At 37.8% G+C, this 7,707-nt stretch overlaps 1 non-coding gene across 1 annotated transcript; it reads right to left on the bottom strand.

Moving 5' to 3' along the window:
• Positions 1–6,474: 6,474 nt before the first annotated feature.
• LOC132272231 (small nucleolar RNA R71) lies at positions 6,475–6,578 on the bottom strand. The gene has a single exon (XR_009469997.1). It is a non-coding gene; the product is annotated as a small nucleolar RNA R71 (small nucleolar RNA).
• Positions 6,579–7,707: the final 1,129 nt, after the last annotated feature.

The following is a 7,707-nucleotide window of genomic DNA, read 5'->3' as shown; positions in this document are numbered from 1 at the left end:
ATGTCCCCTTATAGAATTGTTTATGGGAAGCCTTGCCATCTTCCAGTTGAGCTAGAACACAAAGCCTTTTGGGCAGTTAAAAAGCTCACAAAGCCGGAGAGAATAGGCTACTTCAATTGAGTGAATTGGAAGAGCTAAGGCACAATGCTTATGATAATGCCAAGCTCTACAAAGAAAGAACCAATGCCTTCCATGATAAGCATATTGTGAAGAAGTCCTTAGAACCCGGTCAAAAAGCTTGGCTTTTCAACTCTAGGTTAAAACTCTTTCCCGGCAAATTGAGAACCAAGTGGGAAGGTCCCTATGAAATTATCTCGGTTGCACCGCATGGAGCGGTAGAGATACAAGACTTGAAGAAGGGGAACATCTTCAAGGTGAATGGGCAAAGATTGAAACCATACATAGAGGGCCAAGTCTTTCAAAGACATTTAGAGGTTGCAAATCTTATTGACCCGGTGTATGAACATATTGATGAAGATTTTGATAAGAATTTAAAAACATCTTTTGAGTTAAATCCAACAAGTTCTTCCAAGAACCATTTGTTGGGTGGAACTCAAAACATCTCTCATCCCAAAAAGGAGGGGATGCATTGCAAGATCTTTGATCCGGGTTAAAAGAACCCTAGGTCTTGCTAGAGACGTTAAAGACTAGCACCGAAATTCGTAGGATGTCAAAACCCTATTCCTCCCTCATTTCTATCTTGCATTTTGATTCTTGCGAAGTCTAGATTCTGTTTTTGTGGTTCATATAAATTGGAAGGAACTGAGTAAGGGATTGCATGAGCATTCAAGTCATTTTGAGCATTTAGGCATAATTTCGATCGATCCAAGTCTTGGTTCGATGGATCGAACTTTGGTTCGATCGATCCAACTATGGACTCGATCGATCCAGCTCTCATTTTTCACCCAACACTTAGAAAAATTTTGGACCTGCATCCAAATTCCAAAATGCATGCTCTCAGGATCTCCAAATTCTCAAAAGTTCAATCGATCGTAAACCATTTCGATCGATCGAACTACCTTTCGATCGATCCAACATGTGGTTCGATCGATCATGAGTCCCAACACTTAGAAAAATTTTGGACCTGCATCCAAATTCCAAAATGCATGCTCTCGGGATCTCCAAATTCTCAAAAGTTCGATCGATCGAACTACCTTTCGATCGATCCAACATGTTGTTCGATTGATCATGAGTCCCAACACTTAGAAAAATTTTGGACCTGCATCCACACTCCAAAATGCATGCTCTCGGGACTTTTCAAAATTTTTCATGTTCGATCGAATTCCAAGCTCGATCGATCCAAGGTTCCAGCACATATCAACTCTTGAACCCTTAAACTTGTACATTCTTTATCCTCTTCGATCGATCGAAATCTTTCTTCGATCGATCGAAATTTGCATTTTCTCTAATTGATCAAAAAAAAAAAAAATTTCATTAAGAGTGGAGACCTAAGTTCGATCGATCAAACTCCATCTTCGATCGATCGAACTCACAGCCGGCACCTCCAGCCACTGCAGATCTTCACGATCGGGCCTCCTGAGACTCCACTTCCAGTTGTTCTATGCTTTCATTTCTTTTATTCTGGATCTGTATTATACTGTCACTGTTACTGTATTATATTTTGCGGCCGGTCTGTCGGCTTTATTATTTTATTGATGTACCTGCACTTTATATTCTCTATATATTGCTTCTTGATTATGGATGTCTCTTAGTATCTCATATTTGTATATTTGACTCCATCAGGTACACCACAGTGACTTCAGTGAGAGAGTGCTGCCTAATTTTTCAGGACCACTCTTACACCTCTCTCTCTATTCTCTATTTATCCCATCTTACACTTGCATGTCCACTGTGCACTGATTATCCTATCTTGTTTTCTAATGAGTTTATCCGAGTGCAAACTTTTCAGGACCACAGTTTATCCCAAGTTTGGGGGGGCCATGCCACCCACTTTGGATACTTCTATCCCGATCATTCATGTCTAAAGCACTGGTATACTCTTTCCTTTGTTCTCTTCACACATTGAGGACAATGTGTAGTTTAAGTTTGGGGTATTGGTGTATATTTCAGTGTTACTTTAAAATTCAAATTTTGAGCATGTCTTGTGTATTTGAGGGATATTTCTATACTTGGTCCATTTCTAGCTATGATTTTGATCTTTTAAGGACTATATTGCTTAAAATTTAAAAATTTCTTGACTTGAGAGTCCAATACTCCTTGTATGCCTTGAGGATGCCATTTAGGAGTAAATTTTTCAAAAGATTGATATCTTGCTTGCATTTGTGGTCCACATCATCCTGATTTTGTGATTGTTTTGAGATTCATTCTAGGATTCTACACTAGCACTGGCGCACGCTAGCATTCAATTATGGGGTACATGCTTTGTTGATTATTGAATTGGTTATATCCCAATTGGGCTAGTAGTGCATTGAAAGCTTTCATTCTTGATAAAGGTGGATAACAACCCCTTTTCATTGAGTAGCCGAGATTCTTGCCTCATTAAGCAGTGAACTTCTCGCGCCGAAAGGTGGAGGGCCCAAACTCTAGGTTAATAATTGAATTGAAAAAAAAAAAAAAAAAAAAAAAAAAAAAAAAAAAAAAAAAAAAAAAAAGAGAGAAAAGAAAAGAAAAGAAAAGAAAAAAAGAAGAAGAAGTTGCAAAAAGCAATAAAAGTGAGAAGTGGGAAATGATTAGATGGTTGTCGTCTTGATTTGTAGCCTAGTTGATTTGAGTTTGTAAGTCCGTAAGGGTGTCTTAACACCTAATGCCCTAAAGCCATCTGGTTTGGGAGTCATTGACCTAAAGCTCGCTACATGAATCTTCTAGAAAGCTTAAGAGATCAACACATTGCACAATACTTCCAGCTTTGATCCTCAATAAAAAATAAAAAATAAAAGAGAAATAGAGTGAAAAGAATAAGCGCACCTAGAACAATAAAGCTTTAATAAAAGGTCCACTCTCTTATCTTGATGATCGGTACTAGATTTGTGTGCTAGTTTGAGGGTAAGGATGTGATTACTTCTCTAGTTAGCTAAGATAGCAACACACTTGATGCCGGACCTCTCACATGGATTCTAGACTTGTTTTGATTTTCATGATCATTTTCTTGATGTGTGGAGGACAATGCTTGCTTGCTTGATATTGAAATTTTGGGAGATTGCTTAGAAACGGTTGAAAAATTGCATACTTGAGGTAGTTTTCTCCCAATGCTTGTTTGCAATATTGGTGCCTCTTTTGAAAGAATGAGCTTAATGTTTGTGGGTACCATTTCTGGAAACCCTCACGAGATTTTACTCGTCCACTAGGGGTAACCTAGGGGTTTAAAAGGCTTGTTGCATATGCTAAATGCAATCGTGTTCCCTACGAAAGTGGCGCTATCATTTTACTTGCTTTCCAGTTTATACTTGTTTAGTTGTTCATTTCATTCCTTTACTTCTTAGTTCATTGCTAGGGACTAGCAATATTTAAGTTTGGGGGTTTGATGAGCACTAAAAAATGCGCATTTAAACCCGTTAAGCTTAAGCATTCTAGTACCTTTATCTATCTTACTTTGCCGTTTTAGACTTATTACGTGTTATTTATATTTTCAGGCACTAATCCCAAAATTGAGCTAACTCAGCCAAATAAGATCTTAATTGAAGCAATCCTGAGATAAACCAAAGGAGGGAGCAAAGTGGAGAAAGCAAGGAGCAAAAAGGAATCAAAGTTGTGCAGCTGAAAAGTTCGATCGATCGAACATCTATGATCGATCACAGTACTTCTCGATAGATCCAACCTTGGCCTTTACTGAAATTCCAAGTTCGATCGATCCAACATCACCTTCGATCGATCGAACCCTATTTTCTCCTATTCAAATGATTGATCTTATCCACAGCTGTACGCCTACCAACCACCTTTGTCCTTTTCCCCATAAATATCTTCGAAATATCTCAGCTTTGTTCTTATCCGGAGGAGTCAGACCACTTCGATCGATCCAAGATGCAGTTCGATCGATCGAACCCATCTTCGATCGATCCAAGTTAAGGTTCGATCGATCGAACTTCCTCCAGCGAGAAAAAGTTAAAGTCCAGCTCATTTATTCCGTCCTTCACCCAATCATTGGAGAATATGCCTTGCACGACCACAGCTCATCATAGGGTGTATTTGACCTACCTATATAAGGAATATGATACACTTTTTGGGGAGGAGCCTAGAGTCTCTTATCACACATTGAAAATCATCTTGGAGGCTATTCTTGGAGAGGAAGAAGGGAGGAAGCTAGAGCTACCATTGGAGGAGATCTTCATCTACAAGGAGCAGCCATGGAGTTAGCCCTTGAGGGTTGGATCATCACTACCATGAGTGGCTAGACATCTTCTTGGGGCTAGAGTTAGCACCAAGCATGCTTTCTTTACCCCATCTTGTGTAATTTTGAGGGATGTGTGTTGTAATGCATATTTTGATTCTTGAACTTATGAAGATCTTGATTATTCATTGAGTTCTATGGATTGATGCTTCTAATTGATCATTTTCTCTATCTATATGTCTATGTATGCTAGAGTAGATGCTCACCTCTAGATTTAATGTTATTGATGCATGTCTATGTGTATTAATGCCTTTAATCTGGAGATTGCCAAAATATGAAGTTCTTAATGTAATGCTCTTGTTATGTCTCTAGATGGTTCATACTTATTCCTTGATGGATTGTGTTTCTCTTTTAAGTAGTGTAGTGTTAGTTGGGGAAACAATTCATGCTTGTTCTTTGATGTTCCATGCTTTTGAATGCAAGAAGCATATGCTCTAATTTTGTGATGTAAAGGAATTTTGAGCTTAATGAAGGGTTAATGATTAGTTATGATATGTTGTATCTTTCACATGTGTTTAGACAATTTATTCCTCTCCGAATAGATATTTTGTACCTCTCACATGATGATTAGATAATGCATGTTTAACTAAGTCATCCTTATGGATTGCTTGGACTATAAGCTTAATGAAAGGTTCAATGACTTGAATTGTTATTTTGTTATCTTCACATGATGTTTAGACAATATATTCCTCTACCAATAGATGTATTGTGGCCTCACAAATATTGATGGAGACAATTTGCACTTGTGAGTCACCCTTACCAATTGAATGTCTTTTACACACACAACATTGTTGCAACACATTCATTTCCCTCATTAGTCACTTGATTATGGTTTGGAATAGTATTGTTTGGTGGTGATCTCTACACCCCAAGACCTTTCCTTCTTACTTACTTTTTATCTTATTGCATTGCTTTATTATAGTTTAGCTCATTTAGCATAATCAACCAACCAACCAATTATGTGATCACTCGACCTACTGACCCTAATTACCATAATTCACAATTCGATACACCATCAAATCCCTTAGGACGATCCCTACTCGCCCTATCTATATTTTATATAGAGAAAGGTAGTAGTGGCTTTTTATAAATGTAAAACTTGGCCACCTCCTAAACACACACAACTCTTCAAGCTTGACTTGGTATCGCGACCCTTGTAAAAGAGGACCCGGTCAGTTTTTGGCGCCGTTGCCGGGGATTTTTAAATTGGCAACGTCGAATTATGAAATTCAATTAGGATTAGTACTCTTTTGATCGTGTCTTTACTTTCTTTTTATTTTCTGTTTTTGATTACTTATAAAGTTTGTTCTTCATTAACAAGGTGCATTGAGCAATGAGCTAGAAAAGAACTTCCAAGCTAAGGAACAAAGCAAAGCAAAGGAAAAATGCTTAAAATGAAGAGTTGCTAAAAATTTTTTGCTAAGCTAAGCTTTTAAATTTGGAGTTGAAATGCTAAAGGACTATTGTGAGACCTTCTTACCCAATCTCCTTAGTTAAATCGGGGGCCCACGTGGTGGCATTGCATATCATTGAAAGCATGGGAGTATGGGAATTATTGTATATGGAGGAAGTTGATGATATTTGACTTGTTGTGGAGGAGAAGTGTTTGTTTGATTGCTTTGTTGTGATTTGTAGTCTTTACTTGATCATTCACTCTAGGCATTCATATAGAAAACCTAGAGGGTAATCTTGGCCACCTAGACCCGCATTTCATGCAAAACCTCCTTCCCGATCAATACGGTCTCGGGGCTCAAGCTCCAATGCCTCCAATGGTACTTCGTGACTATTATGATCTCCATGCATACCATGCACCTTCTTGTATCATGTTGCCTAATTTTGAGACAAATCAATATGAAATCAAGCCCGAAACTATTCAATTGTGTCCACTTTTCTATAGTCTAAATGATGAGGAGCCTTATAAGCATCTAAATGAATTCTTTGAAATATGTTCCACCATTGGATACATGAATGTCCCGGAGGAAGTGATTAGACTACTCCTTTTCCCTTTCACCCTCAAAAGCAAGGCAAAGCATTGGTTCAATACTTTGGAAGCAAATTCTATAACTTCTTGGATGCAAATGCAAAATGAATTTTTAAAAAAGTTTTATCCCATGAGCTTGACCAATGCTATGCGTACTTCAATTAGAACTTTTTCTCAAAAAAATGGGGAGTTATTACATGAGGCTTGGGAAAGATTGAATGACTTGCTAGGGAAATGCCCACATCATGGCATTCCAAAATGGCAAGTGGTTCAATCCTTCTATGAGAGCCTATCCGACATTCATAAAGATATTGTTGATACATCATGTGGAGGATCATATTTTGGGAAACATGAGGATGACATTTCGCAACTCTTTGAGAAGATAAGAGAAAACTTTTTACAAAAATTTTATACTTCTCAAATTGACCATGAACGAAAAGAGAAGAAGAAAAATTCTCAAGTTTGTCAAATAGAGAGTTCAATGGGAATTGTAGCCGAGATTAAAACTCTTTCTCAAAAGTTTGACCAATTCTTGTTAAATCAAAAATCGGCTAACAATTCCTATCCTCATCATCATACCTCTCAAATGAATGAGCCTTGTATGACATGTTCAAGTGTTTTGCACACTACTTTTGATTGTCCCCACGGACATGCTTATAATGAACACTATGAACAAGTCAATGCTACATTTGTTCATCCCTATTCCAATGTTTATGTTCCAAGGTGGAATGAACATCCAAATTCTTTTCAAGCTCAGAATTTTCAAAACAAGTACATTCCACCTCACAAGAGAAATGAAAGTTTTCAAGGGTTCACTCCTTCATATCATCAAAGAATGAATAATTCTTCACATCCTCAATTGTATGAATTCCAAACGGAGCATCATTCTCCTCATGCACTTCATAATGATTCTACATTTGAAGATAAGGTTTTAATGGCTTTGGATAGCCTAGAGAAGAACACAAATTTGTTGCATTCACACTCTCAATCTATATCAAAGCTAGAGTCCCAAATCGGGATCATAGCTAATGCATTGAATGCAAGGGAAGTGGGTAAGTTACCTAGTCAACCCGAGAGGAACCCAAAAGCTCAATTTTGTGTGGAGGCAAACTCTACGTCAGAGAATGCCTCACAAGTTCAAACACAAGCAATCACTACTTTGAGAAGTGGTAAGCAAGTTGACAATAAGGTTGAGTTGCCAAAGGAAGATAGTGAATCGGTGCAACCAAATGTTGTCACTCATCAAAATTCCAATTCCATACCTATCTCTTTGGATGAGAATGTTCCAAATTGGAATACTCAATCTTCATCATCTTCTCAAGTACCAAAATGTCATGAGCCAAAAGCTCCTTTCCCTTATGCTTTGAGAGAAACCTCACCT

The sequence above is a fragment of the Cornus florida genome, unplaced genomic scaffold (genome assembly GCF_030987335.1).
Source record: "Cornus florida cultivar Cherokee Brave unplaced genomic scaffold, ASM3098733v1 CherokeeBrave_3.0.0_Hap2_Chr08, whole genome shotgun sequence".
In the NCBI taxonomy this organism is placed as follows: Eukaryota; Viridiplantae; Streptophyta; class Magnoliopsida; order Cornales; family Cornaceae; genus Cornus; species Cornus florida.
This window is presented reverse-complemented; position numbering and strand designations above follow the sequence as displayed.